The sequence below is a fragment of the Stegodyphus dumicola genome, chromosome X2 (genome assembly GCF_044657685.1).
Source record: "Stegodyphus dumicola isolate Sdum_Otavi_A_Nest chromosome X2, ASM4465768v1".
Classification (NCBI taxonomy): domain Eukaryota; kingdom Metazoa; phylum Arthropoda; class Arachnida; order Araneae; family Eresidae; genus Stegodyphus; species Stegodyphus dumicola.
This window is the reverse complement of record NC_140781.1, coordinates 179,454,616-179,477,541: the sequence shown is the minus strand read 5'-3', so window position 1 is coordinate 179,477,541 and position 22,926 is coordinate 179,454,616. Positions and strand designations below refer to the sequence as shown.

Here is a 22,926-nt window from a genome sequence, read left to right as displayed (position 1 = left end):
GAGCAAAAATTATTTCAAAACGTTTAGCTATTTTGCTACTTCCTTAATTAATCTGCCCTGCAAGTAAGAACATTAAATGCTATTGGATATGCTTCTCTTATCGAGGCCAGCTTCAGAAATGTATGTATGTGCTTATATGTGTGTACACACACACACTTGCATCATTTGCGTATCTGTACGTGTATTACATGAACACATCCATACATACATTTCTGAATCCGGTCCTCATAAGAAAATAGTACCGGGTATTGATTGGTTAGTTGATATCTGATCTGTCTGAATGGCTTTTTCCACTTGTATTATGTAATTTACAAAATCTGGTAATTACAAATGACATTAAATTCAACATTAAGGAAACACAATGATTCCCCCTTCCCTGCAATCTCATTGTTACATTGTGTCATTTCCTCAGTTTATTTTTTGATTTATTCATTTTTTTGGGCTAATCACTCTTGTGCTCTTATATTTTGATATAACTTTAAATGATACAGCCTTTAATTGTTTTTATTTTAGCTATTTATGTATCTAAAATATAACTAATCAAAGACTCAAAAGTTTTAGTTAACAACAAATCTACTCTTGGATCTTGCAGATATTTACTTAATGGCATTTATTTATTGTCCCAGTCAACTGGTAAATTTGCTATTTTTGACTTGTCAAAGTATTTAGTCAATGGTGAGTTGTAATTAGCAACATGTTTCAGATAAGAAAGAAAATAGTTAGTTTAATTTTTTTTTCCATATTTAAAAGCTAATAAATCAGTTTTGGCAGACTGTGTGTGTGTTGACGTATTCTTTTAACTGATGAAGATTTTTTTCGGTACTTACGTATTAACGCAACCAGGCCAAAATTCGCATAAATCGCCAAATTTGGCGACCCTACTTACGGCAACCTTATGTTAATTTATTAAAGCGAGGTGTGCGTAGTTCGTAGATTCGTTCGTTGCCTACATTGTGCCATTTGTAGATGTTTTTTTAAGTTAAAACATGTTGCTGTGTACATGGATTCTTGTCTATATTTCGAACTTTAAGCCTAAAATGTCTCCAAAAATGCAGTTTTCGCACATGCAAAAACTACGTTTTGAACACACGATTTAAGCTAAAAATCCGAAACAAAAACAAAAAATTTAGATAGCAAAAACATAAAGTTTCTAACCAAAAATATTTGACAAGAATCCATGTACACAGCGACATGTTTTAACTTAAAAAAACATCTACGAATGGCACAATGCAGGCAACGAATGAATCTACGAACTACGCACACCTTGCTTTAATAAATTAACATAAAGGTTGCCGTAAGTAGGGTAAACAAAATAATATAAAAAACTGTATTAAAAATTATCTGTAATTAATATGTACATTTTCTTTCTATTCATACTTTTTTACTCAAACTTACAAATCGCGCCAACCTGGTTGCGATAATACGTAAGTACCTTTTTTTCTCCTAAATGTTTATGAGTGCACTGTTTCCTTTTTAAAGATGAAAAGTAATTTTGAACATTTTGAATAAAGCCACAATATTGCTTTGCTTCTGAATAAGCCTTTGCAGCTTAGTTCTTAATTAAATTCTAGGAATAACTAGAGACTGGTATACAATGTGCGAAGATATTATTTTTTGAACCTGTAGACTTTAATGGAACTTTTTATATTGGTGGTATTATTATAGCTTTGCCTCTTGCATTTTTTTAAGCCCAAAGGTAGCTGTAAATATGGTGGTAAAAAATTGCCAAACTGTAATGGTTGCATAATGCCAATGAATAATCCATTTTGTATAATGAATGATTAATCTTTCTCCATTGTTGAAATTTGAATATGTACCTAAATATAATTAACTCTTTAAGGGCATTGCCTTATTTTGAATTGAATATTTTTATAAAAGGAATAATTTCTTTAGCTTCTGATGTTAATATTTCTCTGATTTTATTATGCATTAATGCTCATAAATGATTAATTAATTTAAGACAGAAGATATAATTTGCTCCACCAAAACCACAGTGTACATTTCAGTGTAATGTTTAAAAAAATTATCAAAATCACTTGAGTAATGTGAACATGGTAAATATACCTAATTCTGTTTTTACACAACAGATACATTCTTAAACAGTACATGTAAAAAAAGATATTTTATGTATAAGAGAAAAATTAATTGGTTCCATATCTAAAAAATCAGCAAAAACAGTAAAAAAAGGATATTTGAAATATTTTATATTTTAAGCTTATTATTTTATTTCAGTAAAATACTTGTATAATTAAAATGTGTTAAAAGTAAATTTGCATTTGAAATGAAAAAATTCATGAACAAAACAGCCAAAAAAAATCTTTTTTACACATAACAAGCTTTTATTTATTGTCAATTTCTGACAGTAAACAGCACATACATTCAACTTGTCATGGTTACCACTAGAAATAATATAAATGTCGTATTCTTCCTCTATTAATGAAATTCTTTCTCATGAGCAAAAGCAGCACAAATCTTCCAAGACTTCTCTGGAGCTGATGTTTCACTGATTTTACAAAAGATTTAGTTATTAATCATTGTATACATGTTTTAGTTAGGCTGTTGTATAATTCTCTGTAACAGGCTCTCAATATCTTCAGCTCATGTTGAAAATGCCTGGTGTATTCCTCATTATATGATTGATTGTTGAGTCCTCCATCGATTGTGTGGGTCATTGTAATGATGCTGGGAAATTTGGTTATATTGAGGATGATGGAGTCTTTGCTTTTTACATATTGTGGCCAAAACACTTTTCAACATACATTCAAAGCTGTTGATTTTAATTAATCAGGTCATCCAACTTGTACTTGCAGAAAATTTGTACTTTCTGTTTCACTCTGTTTCTTTAATCTGTCTATAAATTCTTAGTGCTTTTGGCTTGGTGTCATTTCCATCTACTGGTATTCGTTTTTGTGACTTATCTTCTGTTCATATTATCAGGGCGTTATCCATTTTTTCCTTGACAATATCTCTTGCATATGATGATGTTAACAGTTACTTTTTTTTTTTTTTTTTTTTCAGAATATATACCAGCTTCCAAATTGCAGCTTCATTTTTTTTAAATTGTTCTTACAATAGCTTCATATACATCAAAATGCTTTTCTACAAACCTTCTCCAGTTATAAGACAATCTAAAATTTGAATTTTAAATTCTGAAGAAATTATTTGCTTTAGTGTTTGGGTAACAGGTGAATTATGTTACATTATATAAGAGCTATGAAAAAATATCTCAGTTATTATTAATAAAAAAGGTATGAAAAATTTGTACTTACAATTTATTGACTTTTGGAAAATTAATAAATGAATTTAAATTTCACTGAAGATTCTTTCATTTTGAAATAGAGCTGCATATCAGATATCTCCTGAAGATACAAAATGTTGGTTTCAATTCCAAATTTGTGCAGCTTTGAAAGAAAATAGAAACTAATACATTTAGACTTGTGACTTACTACGTAACATGGGGAGGTGCTTCATTTACCTCTGCTAGCTCTAATGTAATCTATTCATGTATGTGTGTATTACTATTGAATTGAATTCACTTACTGTTGTTGATAGCATTTAGTCAGCAATGGAATAATACCGCAAAAGAATAAATGCACCACATATATTATAGAAATAATGCACTCTTTAAAATTCACTATCCTTATTTACCATAGCAAACTTTGGTGCTAGGCTCTTTTAACAGCGTTACATATCGGTCACAACTCAGAATGTACAAAATTGCATCATGTGCAGAATTAGCTAATCGTTGCCACATGTTCTATTCAGAAACTATAATAAATCTAAAAAGAAATTAAACAAATAAAAAAATAGTTTCTCATGGATGATGCAGTGCCGCTTTTAGTGTGCATGCGCTATACGTATACATTTTCTTTTGTCGCGGACAGACAGACGCTAGTATTTCTGCTAATACAAAACACTCCCGGCATTGAAATGAACAATTTCAGAACTATTACAGTAGAAAGTTCGAGATCCGGACTCATTGGGACTTTGGCGATTCTAGATTTGGGATTTTTCTAGATATTAGATCATCAGTTTAAAACTAGTAAGATGGCATGTAGAAATTATAGAATTAAAAATATGAAATCATGATTTATGAAATAATGAAACATTCATGATCTAAAGGGTAACAAAATTTGCAAAAGAAAATCTTAATATTTATTCATTTGCTTATTTTATTAAATATTTCTTTCAATGGAAGTTGTTTAAGTTGCTTTTTTATACTAAAATTTTCTCTTTAATTCTGTAGACAGACTTAATTTCTTATTCAGGTTCAAAGCTCCATTGTTCAAGTCCTGTAATTACTGAGTCGAGATTTCCAACTAGCTTGCCAATCAGAATTTTTTCGTTTTCAATAACCTCTGTGTCACTTTCTTCGCTATCGGTAGCGGTATTTTTTGGGTCTAGAACCATACTACAAATTTCACTGTTTGTTAATTGATTAATGATTGGGGCATTATCATCGCAATGGAAAACTGCTGTTATATCATCTTCACTCATTACTACTTCTCTACAAAATGCATTATTTGGAAAATTTCACTTTTGGTTTGTAATATTCACAAAACCTTCACATTCGTGGCTGTCATATTCATCATCCTCACCATGAAATACGGTAGCTTGCCATAAAGTATGCCAAACATTTTTAAAACTATCTGGAGACACATCTTCGCATGATCTTGTGATGCTCCACAAAGCAGATTTTATGCTAAAACATTAAAAAAAATTCTTGAATAGTCTTGCGATTATTCAAGAAATTTAACATGGATTTAAAAAATTCTACTTAATATTTGCATTTCAGCACATGCACTATTCCAATATATATAAGCTGAATGATGAACATATAATTTGGAGGAAAAAATAATACTAATACATTATCTTTCACTAAAACACTATTATCTTTCACCGAACAGCTGTCTACAATCAGGACAAATTTTGCATCATCCGGTAAACCTAACGAATTCTGCCAAGCTTCAGATATAAAATGATTTTCAAACCAATCATTCATTACCACTTGTGTCATCCATGCTCTTTGATTTGAACGATATATGATGGGGAAAATCTTTACTCCTTTAAATGCTTGAGGTCACATATTTTTCCTGATTATAAAACGTTTACACTTGTGCGTGCAAAAATTGTTAGTCTCGCTTTGGAATCTTTGACATCAGTTGGAGCCTTTCTGTAAAGGTTGCCTAGATATTTTGAGGTGCATATTGCCAAAAAAGACCAGTTTTATCAGTGTTGTAAATTTGTTCTAGAGATACGTTTTCACTGTTAATGAATTCATCTGCAAATAGTTCAGCAGCTTCAGTACCAACTGACGCCTTTTTCACCTGAAATTCTTAATTGCCTTATACCATGCCAATTTTTAAATTTGATTAACCAACCTGTCGAATATGTGCATTCAATTTTTAAGTTCATTTCTTAGTGATGTATTTTAGCTTGAGCCATTAGCATTGGACCCGTCAATGACATGTCTTTGCTGCGATGCTGTCTGACCCATTCAATCATCACTTTGTCATGATCTTCACTTTTAGCTCATCAAATAATTTTTCTGTTATTGATTGAGAGTGGGGTGTTGGAATCCACAAAAAATATAAAATGTTCCCTTTTCTTTTTTATTATGTCATATACAGTTGACTTTCTGTGCTGTACTCCCGCACAATTTTGAGACAGGTATACCTTTATGTATTTTTTTGCAGCACAATCTCATTTTTTGTTTAATGGACATGCTTTGTTCGATGGAAGAAACATGCTTTTGCTTTGTAGGTTCTGTTGCAGCTCCAGAATTAGAAACTGTTTTCGATAAAATCGAAAGTTCAAACTTTAATTTTCATAAAATTACTGTAATAAAAACAGCATGCAAAAATAATAAGCTGGATCAAATCAGAATGTCCAGGAATAGCCCAACCTGGTATATTGAATGGAATTCTTCGAATCAGTAAAGTATAATTATAGCCTAGATTAACAGCATCCGCTGCATTATTGCCGATGAAAGACAAGTTGTTTCCCTAAATTTTGTCTTTCTTCTATCATGCACTGAGACAATTAAGCCTGAATTGTATTAGTTTAGTTATTTATTATACTTACATCTATTTCCTCCACATGCTTAAAGCTTATCTAAGTCCTGAAAAAATAAATTCCTACATATACTTAAGGCTTATTGAAGGCTGGCGCTAGATATTATACTGCTTGAGGCAGTCTCTGTGAGTCCTAAATTCTGCTACCAAGCACATTCTTAAGTTCTAAATTTTTGCCACCCCTAAATTTTGCATTCCAGTGCTTTCCCTAAGTTCTAAAAATTTTTTCCTCCCTTAATTTTGTTGCTCGGTGTTTCTATAAAATTCTAAAAATTTTGTCCTTCCTAAATACTGAAGCCCGGTGTGGCCATATGAGCTCTGGCGCCAGTTCTGGGTTTATGTGAAAAACAAATCAGTTATTTTTAATTCAAATAGCACTAAATGCAATCTTTTGGCATATGAGTGTCATTAAGAAAACATGTTTTTAGCATCAGAAAAGAAATGTTTGTTAAATTTTTCCTCGTCAACATTTCTTAGCGCATTTAACTTTAAATGTGTAATCATCACCAAGGGTAATGTCAACATAAGAGGTTACCATAACTTTGTTATTAAATTACTAATTTAAAAAAATAGGTTGGGCATCGCTGCATGAGTCATTACTCAAGTTGTCGTGTTGATATACATGTGGTGATGAAAGCAAAATATAATAAATAATGATTCCCCAGAGTGGCGTCAGGGATATAAAATATTAGTAGGTGTAAAATCAATGATGTTTGTAGAATGTTTCGTTTTGAGATGTATGCAAAGCTACAGAGCTAAATTATTGATCACACAAATTTATGCTAAGTTATTGTTTCTTCAGTAACGAGATATTTATTTAGTACCAAAATGAAATTAAGAATCGGGACTCACCACATGCATGAAGGATACAAAAAAAAAAAAAAAAAAAAAAAAAAAAAAAGTTGTGGTGATTTTGAGGTCCGAATTTTAGATCATTCTGTATATTGGACATCTGGATCTCAGACTTTGTACTGTATTACAAAGAATGTTAATACAAGTATAAAGGCACTACAATAAAATACTTAACAATAATAAATCATAATACAGAATATACATTCAAATCATTATAACAAATCATTTTTAGCAGCAAATAGGTGTTTATAATGGAGATAAATAATCATTCTACAGGAAGTATACAAATATCTCGAACATTTCGTTTTAACAAATTTCGATTGGGGAGTCTTACAGTCACCACTCTTACTCTGTTATCCCTACCATGAAAGCCCTCAACTATTCACCCCACTAACCATTTGGCTGAAGGCAGATTTTTCATCTTTTATTAATACGAAAGTTCCCAACTGAACGTCTTTTAAATATTTCCTCTTGGAGAGTTCTTGTAAATTATTAACCCCTTCGAGCCGGGTAGCAAAAACGTGCGCTTATCGCTGAGGCCGGCAGTGTCTTACGCAAGTGTCTCTCCAGGGCCGGGGGCTTTTTTGCTACTAAGCCTAAATCCATGAAATTTCCGAAGTATCAACGCATTGTTTAATAATGCTCTATAGAGTATTTAAACGGCTTATGCTTTATAAATGTTTATATATATATATATATACTTTAATTACCTTATTTCTTGTTTAAATGCATATTTTACACATTTTATTTTAATTACTCACCATTTTATGAATTTTAACATTATACATCTGAAAACTAAATATATTACTTAAAATTCTCTTTTCGTATGAAAAATTTGAAAACAGGGATCTACACACAGTCCTACTTTACACCCCCCCCCCGGGGGTTGACTCAGGCGAACGCCTGGGAAGTACTGGCTAGGATCTGTACCTAGGCAGTCTCAACCACGGGGGTATACAAATTATCTTCACAGGACTAGAACCCGAGTATTGTACTCAGGTTGGTTCAGGCTTGGCAGGGACCGTACTGGTACTGTCGTGTCTGTTCCTTCGGCTGTGGTGGAGCTACATGGTACATTTGTCGACTGAGTTCCCGGGGGTTTGACCCCATTCAGTTTTCGTGGCGGGGACTGACAAAGCGGACAGAGCACCTTAATACAATGTGGTTTTGCCGATGGAGTGGTTCCCGGAGGCAAGGTGACAACGTTTTAAAATTAGCAACGAAGCATTCTGCTTAGTAAAAGCCGGATGGGGACTGCGGGGGTTGTGCCCACGAGAATGAAAGTCTCACGGGTGTTGGATATTTCAAACTCTTTATGGGTCCCGTATAATGAGGACCTCGGTGGGAGGTCCTTCACCCGGTGTGTCAGTCCTACTTTACATTCCTTGCACTCGTAATAACTCATTTGCCGTTTTGGAGGATTTTTCCGGGAATGTGAACAAAGTTGCCACGCTACCTGGAAAACCGGGAGAACCGGGAAAAGTCAGGGAATTCGAAAATTGACCAAAATATTCAGGGAAAAGTCAGGGAATTTAAGTATTTTTGTCAAAATCTGGAAAAGTCAGGGAAGTTCATACAACGATCCCGCCAAAAAAAGCGATTTTTGCGCCGACATCGGAAGAGGTAACTTTTTTGGCAAATTATGTATCACCTGAGTGTCATTCGGGTAGCTGGCATAGAGCCAATTTTCGCAGCTCCAATTTGATTGTCTTTTAGAAAGGCAGAGCAACTTTCGCGCAACTTTTGGTTTCCAGTATTCTCGAGAATCGCATGTGCAGTGCATGAACTAAAGAAAGTACCTGTTCTCATATAAAACAAAATGGGTTTAATCCTAGTATATGGTACTATGGAGGTTAGAATCAAAGAATATGTATTGTAAAGAAGGAAAACCTCTCTGCAACAGACGTGGCTGTGGCTCCGTTCCATCATAGAGGGAAACAGCTGTGCATGTCTGATATATCTGTCACCAAAGCTCGAAACCGGTGTCGAAGTTCGAAGGTCACGTTATCAAGAATTCATAAAATGAATATCGTTTAAAATTTCTTTAACCACTTGCGCTAAAAAGACGTGCCACGCACGTCAAGATGCTTTTGTCTCAAACCGCGAGCGACGTGAACACCACGTCGGTTGCTTCTTCCCTCTAAATTTATTTATTATTAGTAAATAATATTTCCAAATTTCAGGAAATTTTCTCTGGCATAATCCTGAAATTAATTATAGCAGTATGATGATGTACCATCACGAAATTTAATGCACATATTTTTTCCTTATGTATTCTGCAAAATAAATATAAAATACCTCAATATATTAAAATAGATTTCTTTCTTTCGTTTAGCTGCAGAATGTCTGCAAAAAAAGTCTTATTTTATTCCAGATTGGGAAGATTCTAATCTCAATCTTCAGTGGAGAAAACAGCAACTATTATAATTATATTGGTGTTTTCAAGTGTTAAGGTTTTAAGAACATACCTCACGCAAATTAAATTTACCTAAAATCTAACCTAACTATTTAGCATTGCGTTGTGATTTATAAGGACCGGATTAGCCTCGTGTTGAATTGGTGATGATCATGAGTAATAATTAAATAAAACATACATTTGTTATCCAATATATATATCTTAAATTTTATTAAGTTTCTTAAGTGGAAAACTAAACAAAATTATCAAACAAAGTATACCAAGAATAATGAAGAATAAAAGTCCTCTGGGATTTATTGAATAATTAAGTGAATTTGCTACACAATACAAGTAATACCATAATTAATTTACCTCTTAGCACAGCCAACGTACATTACGCAGATAGACTGGAATTTTCTTGAAACACACCTGGAAAACCTGGAAAAGTCAGGGAATTTCATTCTCCTGTTTGAGTGGCAACCCTGTGTAAACAAACGAAGCATCGTCGTCTCATTTTCTTATCAGTCTCTTCTGAACAAAGTTTTGGAAAATGTCTTTCAGTTAATCTTTCAGAATCAATATCAGAATATCAGAATTTCAGAATCAATATCTGAAATATTTTGCATCATTTCTGCTATTTCATGCTCTGTTAAACATTTTCGACGCTTCGACATTGCAACGGTAAATACAAAGAATTCACGTTTAACAAGATCTAATTATTTTCTAAAAACTGAACTGCAAACCGAAATACCCAACGCTTTAGAGCAAATAAAACTTCTCTACTTACAGTAAACAACTACCACGTGCGAATAAAGTGCGATTTAAAGAGACGTCATAAATCATGCCATTCGGAAACATTTATTTCCCCATTTGTTTATATAATCAAAAACACGTGTATGTGAGTCATGCTTCTCTCATTTCGAGTAGAAGGTCTAATTTACATGTATCTGAAACCATATGGACATACAGTGCCATCTTGTAGCAGAAATTATAGTTTGAAAAACGTTCCAAAGTACTGGCACAAATACGCGACAGTCGGTAGAGAACGGAACAATCCTCTGGCACGCCTGTGTGTCGGCCGGTAGGTAAGTGTGTTCATTGCTAGCACGTATACGTGACAGTCAGCGTGAAGGGGTTAAGATAATCACGTTTCCATAATTTTCAAATTTTTTTGTGTGTACTTAGTAATTCTGTGTCATGTAGAACATGTATTTTCATTTATATTGTTTAAATATGTCTCTGCAAGAGTTCTGATAGGTCTACCAACCAAAACGTGACCTGGGGTCAAAGTTTCAGAATTCTTGTAATCAGCTGAAATTGGAGTAAGAGGTCTTGAATTCAATACCCCTTCAATTTCTGTTAAAATAGTTAAGAATTTTTCTAAAGCACTGATTACCAATAACTCTCTTCAAATGACTCTTGAATGATTTAATCCTGGCCTCCCAAATTCTTCCGAAATTTGGTGACTTGGGATGAATGAATTTTCACTCTATATCTTCAGTGGTATCAAATTTTCCTAAATTCTCATCTGGACACTCAACCAATTTTTGCAATTTTTTGAATTCAACTTTAGAACCAGTAATAAAGGTTTCAGAATTATCACTCATTATTCTAGTATATTTTCCCCTTCTAGAGAAAAAAAGGTTTTAAGCTTGCAATAAACGATTGGCTAGTTTGGCCTGTCACAAAGTCTAAGTGTATGACTTTTGTACTCATACATACATATACTATGAGATAGATTTTGTTCAAAACTCCCTTACGTTATTTCTTAAACTTTATAGTAAATCAACACCAGTGATTTTAAATGGGTATGATGGATTGACATGCTCTTTGGGCAACTCAGTCATTATTTGTTGAATTGTGATGGGTTTGTTCTTAAAACATGTGAAACATCTATAGACGATCTTTCTGCAATTGTTTCTGCCATTAAGTGGCCAGGACCTTTGTCTTACCTTATGTAACAGAGATTGTGATCCTAAAAGAAAGTACTTCAAATGAAAATGCTCTAAAATAATACAGTCAAAAGTCGTTAATCCAGACTCGTCAGGACTTCGGCGATTCCGGATTATCGATTTTTCCGGATTATAGATCATCAGTTTAAATCTGGTAAGATGGCATGCAGAAATTATAAAATTAAAAATATGAAACCATAATTTATGAAATAAAGAACAATTATGATCTAAAGGGTATCAAAATTTACAAAAGAAAAGCTTAATATTTATTTGTTTACTTTACTTTCTTCGCTATCGGAAGCGAATTATAATGACGAGGAATTTGATTTAAATCGTACAAAGGCGGAGTACATCGAGATGAAATACTACATTTAGTAAGGAATTATAAGCCAAATAAAATAAAAACATCTGCCCTTAAGATAAGGATAGTGCTGACAGATCAACTTCCAATTCATTGCGTGCCGCGCCGTCCCCCCGCCGCGGAGCAGCGTGAAATTGATAAACAGATTTCGGAATGGTTAGATAAACAAAGGATATGCCTTTATCCATTTTTTGCAGCAATTCTACTTTTTGTTTAATGGACCTCGAAACATACTTTCGCTTTTTAGATCCTTTACATATTAGTAAATATATATTGGAAATTCTATTTGACATAATCGAAATTTCAAGCTTACTTTTATAAAATTGCTCTAACAGTCTGCAAAAAATAATAAGCCGGATCCAATTCGAAGATTAAGGAACAACGCAAGCTGCAACATTAACTGAATTAGATAATTTTAGCTTAGCTTATACCGTCCGTTATACATTAAACGCGCATGCGTAAACGTATTTTGGGCATGCGCACACGCATATTTGCAGCCGTAAAGGTCTTACGCGCATGCGTCAACGTGAAGCATGCGCAGAAAGTTTGTAGCTTTGAAGTCTGGATTATAGATCACTCTGGATTATGGGTGTCCGAATTAACGACTTTTGACTGTAGTAGCTAAATGATGATTACTTAGTAAACAATAGTAACTTAGTAAAACAATAGTGTGTTTACTATTAGCAGGTAGGACGGAAGAGGACACTCGTCCACCCACTCTAATTAGTCCCATGTTATCGAGAAACACATTCAGTGATGCTAATTTACTTTTGTGACTTACACACTTACTCTTTTTAATTGATTTATTTCTTCTCAAAACTCACTTTTTTTGGCCTCTAATAAAATATACACCTCAGCATCCTTTATCTCTTCTAAAGTAAGTACTCCATATCTCCTTACCTTGGGGTTCTTTAGATTATGGATAACCTGAAAATGAAACTTACAACTCGAATAAGTTTAGTATAATTAGCAGACAAATTAAGAATATCATTAAAAAGGTTTTGTGGAACTACATGGAATTAAAACTAAGTTAGAATCGTTATGCAGTTCATTATTCATTTTAAGTTCATTTGGACACACTTCTTCAGCAACTTTAATTGATAAGCCCTGATGAGGAATCTCTGCACATGTTAGAAAGTCACAGCATGACCGCCATATGGAACAGTTCACAAGAAAGTCAGTTTGAACACCACGTGTCAGAACATCTGCTGGGTTGTCTTTCATTGGACAATAGAACCAGTCTGTTGGCTGTGTTAACTTCCTAATCTCGTTAACCCTGTCGGTGATGAAAGATTTCTATTTGGTACCTTTTATCCAGCATAGCACTATTTTGGCATCAGTCCAATAAAATATTGTCGAGGATTATTTTTGATAGAGTAATTTTTTCCCCTTCAGAACCTAAACGCGCTGCTAGTAATGTACCAAGTAATTCAAGATGAGGTAACATAACTCCTTTCACAGCTGCAACACGACATTTCGATGCAACAAAACTCGCAGAAATTTCTTCATGCTTACGCAGTTTTACGTAGACCACAGTACCTTACGCCCTCTGACTGGCATCTGAGAAGCAGTGGATCTCTATGGAATTGGCTTCGGGAATCAAAATAAATCTCGGAAGTGCAATTTTATTTAGATGTTGACACTCACAACACCACTTTTCCCACTCTTGACAGATATCTGTAGGTAGTCCATCATCCCATGTCAATTTTCTAATTCAAAGTTCTTGTAGCAGTCTAACTATAAATGAAGTTATTAACCCAAAAGGATCAAAAATCTGCAGTTTTCAAGATGAATTGTTTCCTATTGCGCTTACTTTTAAGAAAATTTGATGAAATTGTCTATGTCTATACTCACTTTGTCTTCATTAGTATCCCAGAACATTCCTAAGAGTCTCGTTTGAGTCATTGCCTTTATGTGGATGAATCTTGAACCCTTCTTCTTTCAATTTTTTCATCAGCTCAGGATCATTAGATACCCATTTACGCAAGTTAATATTTGCTTCACTCATAATTTGTTTAGCTTTACGTGATAAGCTTAGAACCTCCTCTACACTGTCTTCTCCTGTAATAAAATCGTGAACATAAATACAAGAATTCAAAATTTCAAATACATCTGGCTGCTCATCTTCAGATTTTTGTATGTGTTCTTTAAGTGTTGCAGCCAACAAGAATGGGCTTAATTCCAAAATTTACATGCTTGAATCGGTATGTCGCTAGTTTTAGATCATTTATTTGTCAGGAATCGCACTACGTCTTGATCCTTTTCTGCCAAAGCAATCTGCAAGAATGCTTTTCTGCGCATTTTCAGCAGTTAAGCCTAATTAAAAAAAAAAAAAAATTGTATAAAATCAGCATTTTGAGATTATGACTTCAATTTTTCAAGTTGCATATTTAATGTACCTGTTTTTAATGTGTATTAATATAAAGAATATCACAGTAATAAAAATAAATAAATAAATTAAACAGACAAAATACTAAAATCATTACTATACGCACAGAAATAACTATTATAAGCATGAAAAAATTACAAATAAGAAATTTAAAAAAAAAAAAAATTACCTGTAGGTAATTAAATTCCAATTAAAAATTCTGCTGTGTGTGAAATAATTCAAAACAAGGATCAACACACAGTCCTACATTGCATATTTCACACTCAAAATACATTGTTTGCTTTCACTTTTCCTTGGTTTTAGCATTCACAATGCATCTTCTACTTTTATTACCTTTTCCGTCAACGTAAATTTTCGGAAACTGTCTTCCAGTTAGACAAAAAGGTGGAGCGTCTGGTGATTTTGGACAAATTTTTAAGTTTTTAAGTAAGGTATCTTAGCCATAGCTAACGGAATGAAACTGAATATATTCTCAACACATATCCCAAAACTTCTTCAAAAGACACTCAAATATTTCATCCTCAAACCCTGTGTGACATCAGGTTTATATTAGAAAACTTCCTGTTTTTCTAAATAGAAAATAGCGTCCACAATGTCCGGAAAGTGATCAAAGAAAGACCCCCACTGGCAGGTTATCCATTACTGATCATGTCAATCTATACATTATATGTAAAGTAAATACATTATATACCAAAATATAATGCCTGTGTCATTATATATAATGACCATTCAGGGCATTATATATAATAACCTATTAAATCGAGTAAGAGAAACAAAAACGCTTGTTCTTTCTTGAGAAATGTGAGCAAGACGCATTACGCGTTGAGAAAGCTGATAGTCTTTTCCCTTCTGTAATAATGTTGTAAGGTTGCTTATTAATTAACCAAGAAAGCTAATGTTGAGTTTCAAAATAAATAGAAAAACAAACACTAAAGAAAATCCTAAGGAAATAAACAAAAACTCCTGTGCCCCTTTAATTCACAGGCACACTCATAAAGAGCCGTAATTTCCAGTTTGTTTACTTCAATAAATCTCTCAAAACCAGGAGCACAAAACAGAAACTAATGCCAGTACATGAAGGGCGAATGCTGTATGAGTCAACCCATATGAAAACAATTACCACTTAGCCCCATTTACTGACTTTTAAAAATTCAAATAAATCGTTACGTTTTAATGTTGCATACATGCGATGCTGGGCTCGTAGGAGCAGAATCGTTGCGTCGCATATACGGGATGCTGGACTACCAGGAGTGGAATCGTTTCATCGTGTATGTGCGATGGTGGTCCTGAATGGGTTAAAACAAGCTGTCTTATTAAATATTTCCAATACTTTGTCTTCGTCATGGCAATAAGGATCATCTTTAATTTCTAGTGATTCTAATTCGAAAAACATTTTTAATTCACTCTCTGAATTATCACTTATTAACTCGTAATACAATAAATTATTTTGCCGTGAATCATTTATATTTCTCCAAATACACTATTTTGTAATATCACACCTGTGCGAGGAACGTAGATTTTACCAGCTCGTAACATATCATAGAAAACTTCGATGCCAAGCAACAGGTTTACTTTCTCTGGTTTATAAAATTCCAGATCTGCTAAATTCACCTTCTCAGGAATCATAACATTACTAACATCAACAAACTTTGTAGAAGTTAAACCTGCTATTTTCTGAATTTCCAAAAACTCAGTTTCCTTTTATACATTTGTTCCTTATTACAGATAAGAGCAACTGTTTTTCTTTTTATCGTAGTTGAAATATCTGATATACTGCAAACCGAAATGTTTGTCTTTTGCCTTTTTAAATTAAGTATATCTGCTAATTCAGTGGTACAAAAATGACACACTTCCACTATCACATAACGCTTTTACTTTAAAGTTCCGTCATAACTCTCAATGAATATAAAGGCGGTAGATAGAATTACGTTTTTTCTGCTGTTAGTACCCATAGCTGCCGGTTACGTTTTAGCTTGAAATGTAGGCACATGTACATTTAATACATTTCTGTTTTGATCGTCCGACTCCTTATGATCTGAACTGTCTGTTCTTTGTATTGTGTTACCAACGAAGTTACTTTCGTTTTGACAACATAAGAGAAATATGTTTTTCTTGCATTTCTTGCACAAGTAGTTGGAAGGGCAATTTCTCTCACTGTGCAAATTAAAATAATAAAAACATAAATTCTGTTTTTTCACAAGTTCTACTCTTTCTTTTACACTTAAGTTTTGAAATTTCGGACAATTAAAAAGCTTGTGATTGCTCAAATTACGTAATATGCACGAATTCTGTGTGTGTTTTTCATTTGCATTAGAAATAACAGCGGAAACCCTATGTGTAACTTTTTTTTTTTTTTTCATCAGTCACACTCTTTGAAGTGTTGAGAGTTCTTGCATGATCTTTCAGAAATTCTATAAGATCAGTTAAAGTAGGCAAATTCTCCTCCTCTAATTTTCTTTCCCACCATATTTTGGTGTTAGGATCTAATTTCTGCCCTAAAATGTATGCAAATACATTGGAAGAAAACCAGTTAACACTTTGATTTCGAACTTCTAATGATCTCATGCATTTATTTGTAATATCAATCAAGTTTAATATCGCTGATCAGACACATTTTTGCATAGAATTCATATTCATAAATCATTTCAGATGAGCATACACTTGTTCTCGGTGATTAGAGAACCTTTCTTCTAGTAAAGAAAAGGCTAATTTAGAGTCAACTATGGATATTGATTGTACAATATAAGCATCTCCTCTTAGCTCAGATTTTAAATACTGTAATTTTATCGCATCTGTTAGATTAGGATTTGAATCAACACTGGCTAAAAAAAAACTTTAAATGAAAGCCACTTATGTAAGTTACCCAAAATTATCGGCAAAGAAATTTTGGGTAATTTAACATTGCTCTCAGCATTCGTATAACCAGATGGCTCTGATTTATTTTCTTTGGAAAATTTGGATAATTTACGATTTAATTCAACTTCTGCCTAAGAGAATATCGTCAAGCTCTTCTTTCTCTTTTACATATGCATCAATACTTTCATCAGTGCATAACCCAAACAAAGAATTAGAATTAGAATTTATCTCTGTCTCAAGCACTTTAAATTTATTATTCAGTATTTCTAAATAACTTCTTTGGACGTTTTCATCTGCTACTTTTTGCCTTAATTTTGTTAACTGTATTTTCAATATACCTTTTTTGCTAATATCTGTCATTTTAATTAGCAAAAGTGAATAAACAAATAGCTTCAAAAGGGTGCCATGAGCTTCAAAAAGCGAAGGGTGCTCACCCTTTTGTTTCTGCAGATCTTCAATCTGGAAGTATCCTAACTAATTCTTTGTTTCAGAAAACCAAAAGTCATATCACATTCTGATAAACTTCATTAGCTGCTTCAGCTCCATGGACCAAAGAAAACTTGAATTTACTTTTCGTCATTGATACCATTTAATCCACAATGGAATAATACTATAAAAGAATAAATACACCACATATACAGTGTGTCTGTAAAGTCATGGTGCACTTTTGATCGGTCACAGGAGGAAAGCAACAAAACAAGATAGAAATGTGAAATCTTCATGAAACAAGAGAAAAACCTATTAAAGTTTCATACCTATTCAGTGCATTTCAATGTGGGCTCCATCCATGCCATCACAATCTACTCGAAAAAGAAACATGGTCTGATCACTTTATCATGTTTCAGGCCACACCACATGTTTACTTTAGGCGTGTTACGTTCATACTCTATGTAGGCATGAGGATTTTCAGCAGCCGATATTCGGATGTTATGGTGATGAACATGCCTACTAACATGGAATGTTGCCTCATCGCTAAACACAATCTTCTGCAGAAATCGGTTATGAAATCTCATGAAGCATATCTGTAGCAAACATGAATCATTTGGGTCTATCTGTTGGTTTGATAGCGTGCAGCAGCTGCAGTTTGTAAGGACTTCTTAGGTAACTCTTGCATATAGCCTCTACAGATTCGTCACTGACCGATGGCCTGCCAGAACGCAGTTTGTCCAACAAACTGCCAGTATCCTTCAACTGTTTATCCCACCAATTTATGTTATTCCTATGTGGTGGCGGTTTGTTGTACACGCGATGATATTCACATCACTGATGGCGAGGGATTCGAATTTAGCAAGCCACAGAACACACTGAATTTTCCTCTATACGGTCCACATCTCGACTGGCATGGCCATGGATGGGCTAATCTGCTGCTTCGGAGTTCGTGGTGTTGCGTCATCACTTGTGTGCGCACATGCTTGCACATCATACTAACGAAATTTGGAGAGTTTTCCTTTTTGTTTGGTGAAGATTTCACATTTCTATCTTTTTTTGTTGCCTTCCTGTGGCCGATCAAAAGTGCACCATGACTTTACGGACACACTATATTATAGAAATAATGCACTCTTTAAAATTCACTATACAGTCAAAAGTCTTTAATCCGGACTCGTCGGGACTTCGGCAATTCCGGATTATCGATTTTTCCGGATTATAGATCATCAGTTTAAATCTGGTAAGATGGCATGCAGAAATTATAAAATTAAAAATATGAAACCGTAATTTATAAAATAATGAGCAATTATGGTCTAAAGGGTATCAAAATTTACCAAAAAAGAAGCCTAATATTTATTTGTTTACTTTATTAAACATTTCTTTCAACGCGCGGATGCGTAAAGCATACCTTACGCATAGCCGAAATTAGAAAATTGCAACCAGAAAACTATTTGATTTGTATTCGTGGTATTTATAATGACGAGGAATTTGATTTAAATCATATCAAAGACGGAGTACATCGAAATTAAATACTACATTTAGTAAGGAATTATAAGCCGAATAAAATAAAAACATCTGCTCTGAAGATAATGATAGTGTTGACAAATCAATTTCCAGTTCATTGCGCGCCGCGACCTCTCCCCCCCTCTTCGCGCAGAGCAGCGTGAAATTGATAAACAGATTTCGGAACGTTTAGATAAACAAAGAATATGCCTTTATCCATTTTTTGTAGCAATTCGTTTTTTGTTTGATGGACATCGAAACATACTTTCGTTTTCTAGATCCTTTGGGAGCTCCAGCATCGGAAATTCTATTTGACATAATCAAAAGTTCAAGCTTACTTTTATAAAATTGCTCTTACAGTCTGCAAAAAATAATAAGCCGGATCCAATTCGAAGATTAAGGAACAACGCAATCATCAACATTAACTGAAATAGATAATTAGATAATTTTAGCTTATAGCGTCCGTTATACATTAAACGCGCACGCGAAAACGTATTCTGCACTTGCGCAGACGCATATGCGCAGTCGTAAATGTCTTGGGCGCACGAGTAAAACACCTATGCGCATGCGTCAATGAGGCGCATGCGCAGAAAGATTTTAGCTTTGAGGTCCGGATTATAGATCATTCCGGATTATGGGTGTCCAAATTAACGACTTTTGACTGTATTTGTTTACCATAGTGACACTCTGCCGCTGGTCTCATTTAATAGTGTTACATATCAATCATAACTCAGAATGCACACAGTTGCATCATCTGCAGAATTAGCTAATTGTTGCCACATTTTCTATTCAAAAAGTATAATAAATCTAAAAAGAAACAAATAAAAAAGAAACAGTTTCTCACAGACGATTCAGCGTCACTTCTAGTGCACATGCTCTATATGTAAACATTCTCCTCGGTCGGAAGTATTTCTGCTAATGCAAAACAACTATGCCATAAATATAAATGGTTGTAAAATGATTGACACTTGTAAAAACAGAATGAAGTGTTATTGGAGGCATCAAAGCTAAGAGGATCTGGATAATATTAATAAATTTACAGAACTAGTTTCAAAGGCTTAAATATAGAACCAGCTTCTTCAGCTGCATAAGTGCTAATGAAGAATGTTTTTTTGATTTCATGTTAAATCAAATTTGATACTCCCACATTATCTGCCCGACCCCTACAAAAGCTGCTAATCATTTCTATTTTTTCGTCAATCTAACACATGAAGAACAGTGCTGAAATAAACATAAAACAGCATCAAATTAGTAAAATTAAAGATGCAAGATGGAACACTAAAAATTACATAAAATAAACATCCATAATGAAACATTCAAAATTATGTAAAACAGCAACAAACTAAAAACATTCATAACAAAATACTTTCTTTTTTCCCATTCTTCTGTCCATGTACACAGCGATCTGCTTTAAAGTTTAAACATGTCCCCACTAGCCTGTTTTAACCCTTTTTCAACGGGCATCTTAGTCATCAAACTGGTCTGGTGGGATGGTTCACTGACAGGTCTTGTTTTGACGGGCAATTTAAGCTGCTAAGCTTTGGAGAAAAGTTTGAATAAATTAAATTTGGAGTCCAATTGTTCCAGTTTTCGGCACAATATGAGAGAAACACTTAGGTAGTTTTCAGAATTAATTTGAAAACCTTATATTTTCCTTCCCATTTGAAGCATAAAAATGTTTCACCAAGCAGTACACAAAATGTTTGTCTTAACACTAGTCAAACTCAAAGAAAAACAAATAAAACCTTTAAAGCAATAGGTTATATATTTGCATATTGCCAAAAATAAAATCAAAAGTGTTCAGAAGCATCGAGAATATTCCCAGGTGTAAATACCAGCTGAGGCAGTTAATAGACAGCTGTGTTTATTTACATGACTCAACCTATGATTTGCACTTTGATTCTGAAACAAAATACACTCAAAAGTCGTTAATCCGGATGCCCATAATCCGGAATGATCTATAATCCTGACCTCTAAGCTACAAACTTTCTGCGCATGCGTCAACGTATAATGCGTTCACGCATGTGCGTAATACCTTTACGCATGCGCGTTTAATGTATAACGGACGGTATAAGCTAAGCTAAAATTATCTAATTATCTATTTCAGTTAATGTTGCAGATTGCGTTGTTCCTTAATTTTCGAATTGGATCTGGCTTATTATTTTTTGCAGACTGTTAGAGCAATTTTATAAAAGTAAGCTTGAACTTTCGATTATGTCAAATAGAATTTCCGATGCTGGATACTGCCAAAGGATCTACAAAGTGAAATCATGTTTCGATGTCCATCAAACAAAAAGTGGAATTGCTGCAAAAAAGGGATAAAGGCATATCCTTTATTTCTCTAACCATTTCTAAATCTGTTTATCAATTTTACGCTGCTCTGCGGGGGAGGGGAATGTCGCGGCACACAATGAACTGGAAGTTGATCTGTCAGCACTATCCTTATCTTCAGGGCAGATGTTTTTATTTTATTCGGCTTATAGTTCATTACTAAATGTAGTATTTTATCTCGATGTACTCTGTCTTTGATATGATTTAAGTCAAATTCATTATAAATATCACAAATACACATCAAATAGTTTTCTGGTTGCAACTTTCTAATTTCGGCTATGCGTAAGGTATGCTTTATGCATGCGCATGTTGAAAGAAATGTTTAATAAAGTAAACAAATAAATATTAGGCTTCTTTTTTGGTAAATTTTGATACCCTTTAGACCATAATTGCTCATTATTTTATAAATTACGGTTTCATATTTTTAATTTTATAATTTCTGCATGCCATCTTACCAGATTTAAACTGATGATCTATAATCCGGAAAAATCGATAATCCGGAATTGCCGAAGTCCCGACGAGTCTGGATTAAAGACTTTTGACTGTACCAAAAATTAAAAATACTGTAATGGAATGAAGGTCAGCATCCTTCAATCTTGATAAATTCCACCATAAGAAACACAGGCTACATTTAGTGGCAAAAAAAAAAAAAAGATACTAATTAAACATTGTATCTGAAAATTCATATGGGATACACTCATCCTAACAGTCCATTTAAACAGTGGTTCATATAATGACAGATCTGGCTCTGTAATTCAGTTAGGGCTCATTTGTGTATAACTCACCAGTCCCCAAATGAATAATTTTAAATGTATTAGAGAACTGCACAAATTAACTTTATGGGAAGTGCATTTCTACACTTTCTACTACTTGTCAAAATGCCATATTCTGAAGAAAAAAAAAATGCAGCACTTTCTTTTTAATTAGCAGGCAAACTCTATAGTGCATCTATGATTCATTACAAGTTAAAAAAAAAGTCAATTCATTAATCACTACAAGCATAGACCACACACATGACCCTCGAATTCAAAACTGTGTGCATTGCCTGCACTGCCAAAATAAACTATGGCATTATGTACTGGTGTAATGTGTGTGCAGTCATTATTAATGTACATGCCAGATAAATACATTTTTGTAAAATTCTGGGTTGTCTGCTTTACTGATATAGTGCTTTGCCAGCGATTCTTATCAGGGTTAGGTGGATAATGGCGATAGTACCCAAATTTGTGTAAAAACAGAATTAGGTATGGTATCCAGTGTAATAAATTAGTAAATAAAATTGTTATATATCATGATTATTAAACATAGATATTAAAAATATATCTTCTGCATACTAGCCCTAGTTTACATAGCAAATATTTTTCTTAACAACCTGTTACTGATTATAACTTCAGACTGTGCCTGCTTCATCAAGTAAGAATCAACTGACTGTTTACAAAACTTGATTTTCTCTTGCGATTTCTCAGATATGTTTTACATTTCTCCAGTAATTAAAACTCTCCATTAGTATTTTTTTCTGAAAACAATTTATAAAGCTGTAAACTTCTTTGCAGGCTTCTGAAAAGATTAGCTACTGTCACATCTTATTATGTATATTTGCTGTTTTATGGCAAAAATATGATTTGTTTACATTTCAGAAATGTAGTCTATCACATTCTGTGTGTTCTCTTTTTAAACTTTCAATTTTATCGGCATTCTAAAGCATACTTGTTAAAATACATTTGATAAGTGTATAAGGTATTTTCTCCCTTTTTCCAGCAGGCCTTCGTGGTGTAACGGTAGCACAC

General features: G+C 33.6%; 1 protein-coding gene across 3 annotated transcripts in view; it reads left to right on the top strand.

The window, feature by feature from the left end:
• The window catches only part of LOC118188074 (inositol polyphosphate-4-phosphatase type I A), a 210,204-nt gene that overhangs the window by 4,741 nt on the left and 182,537 nt on the right, over positions 1 to 22,926 (top strand). The gene's annotated exons all lie outside the window — the stretch shown is intronic.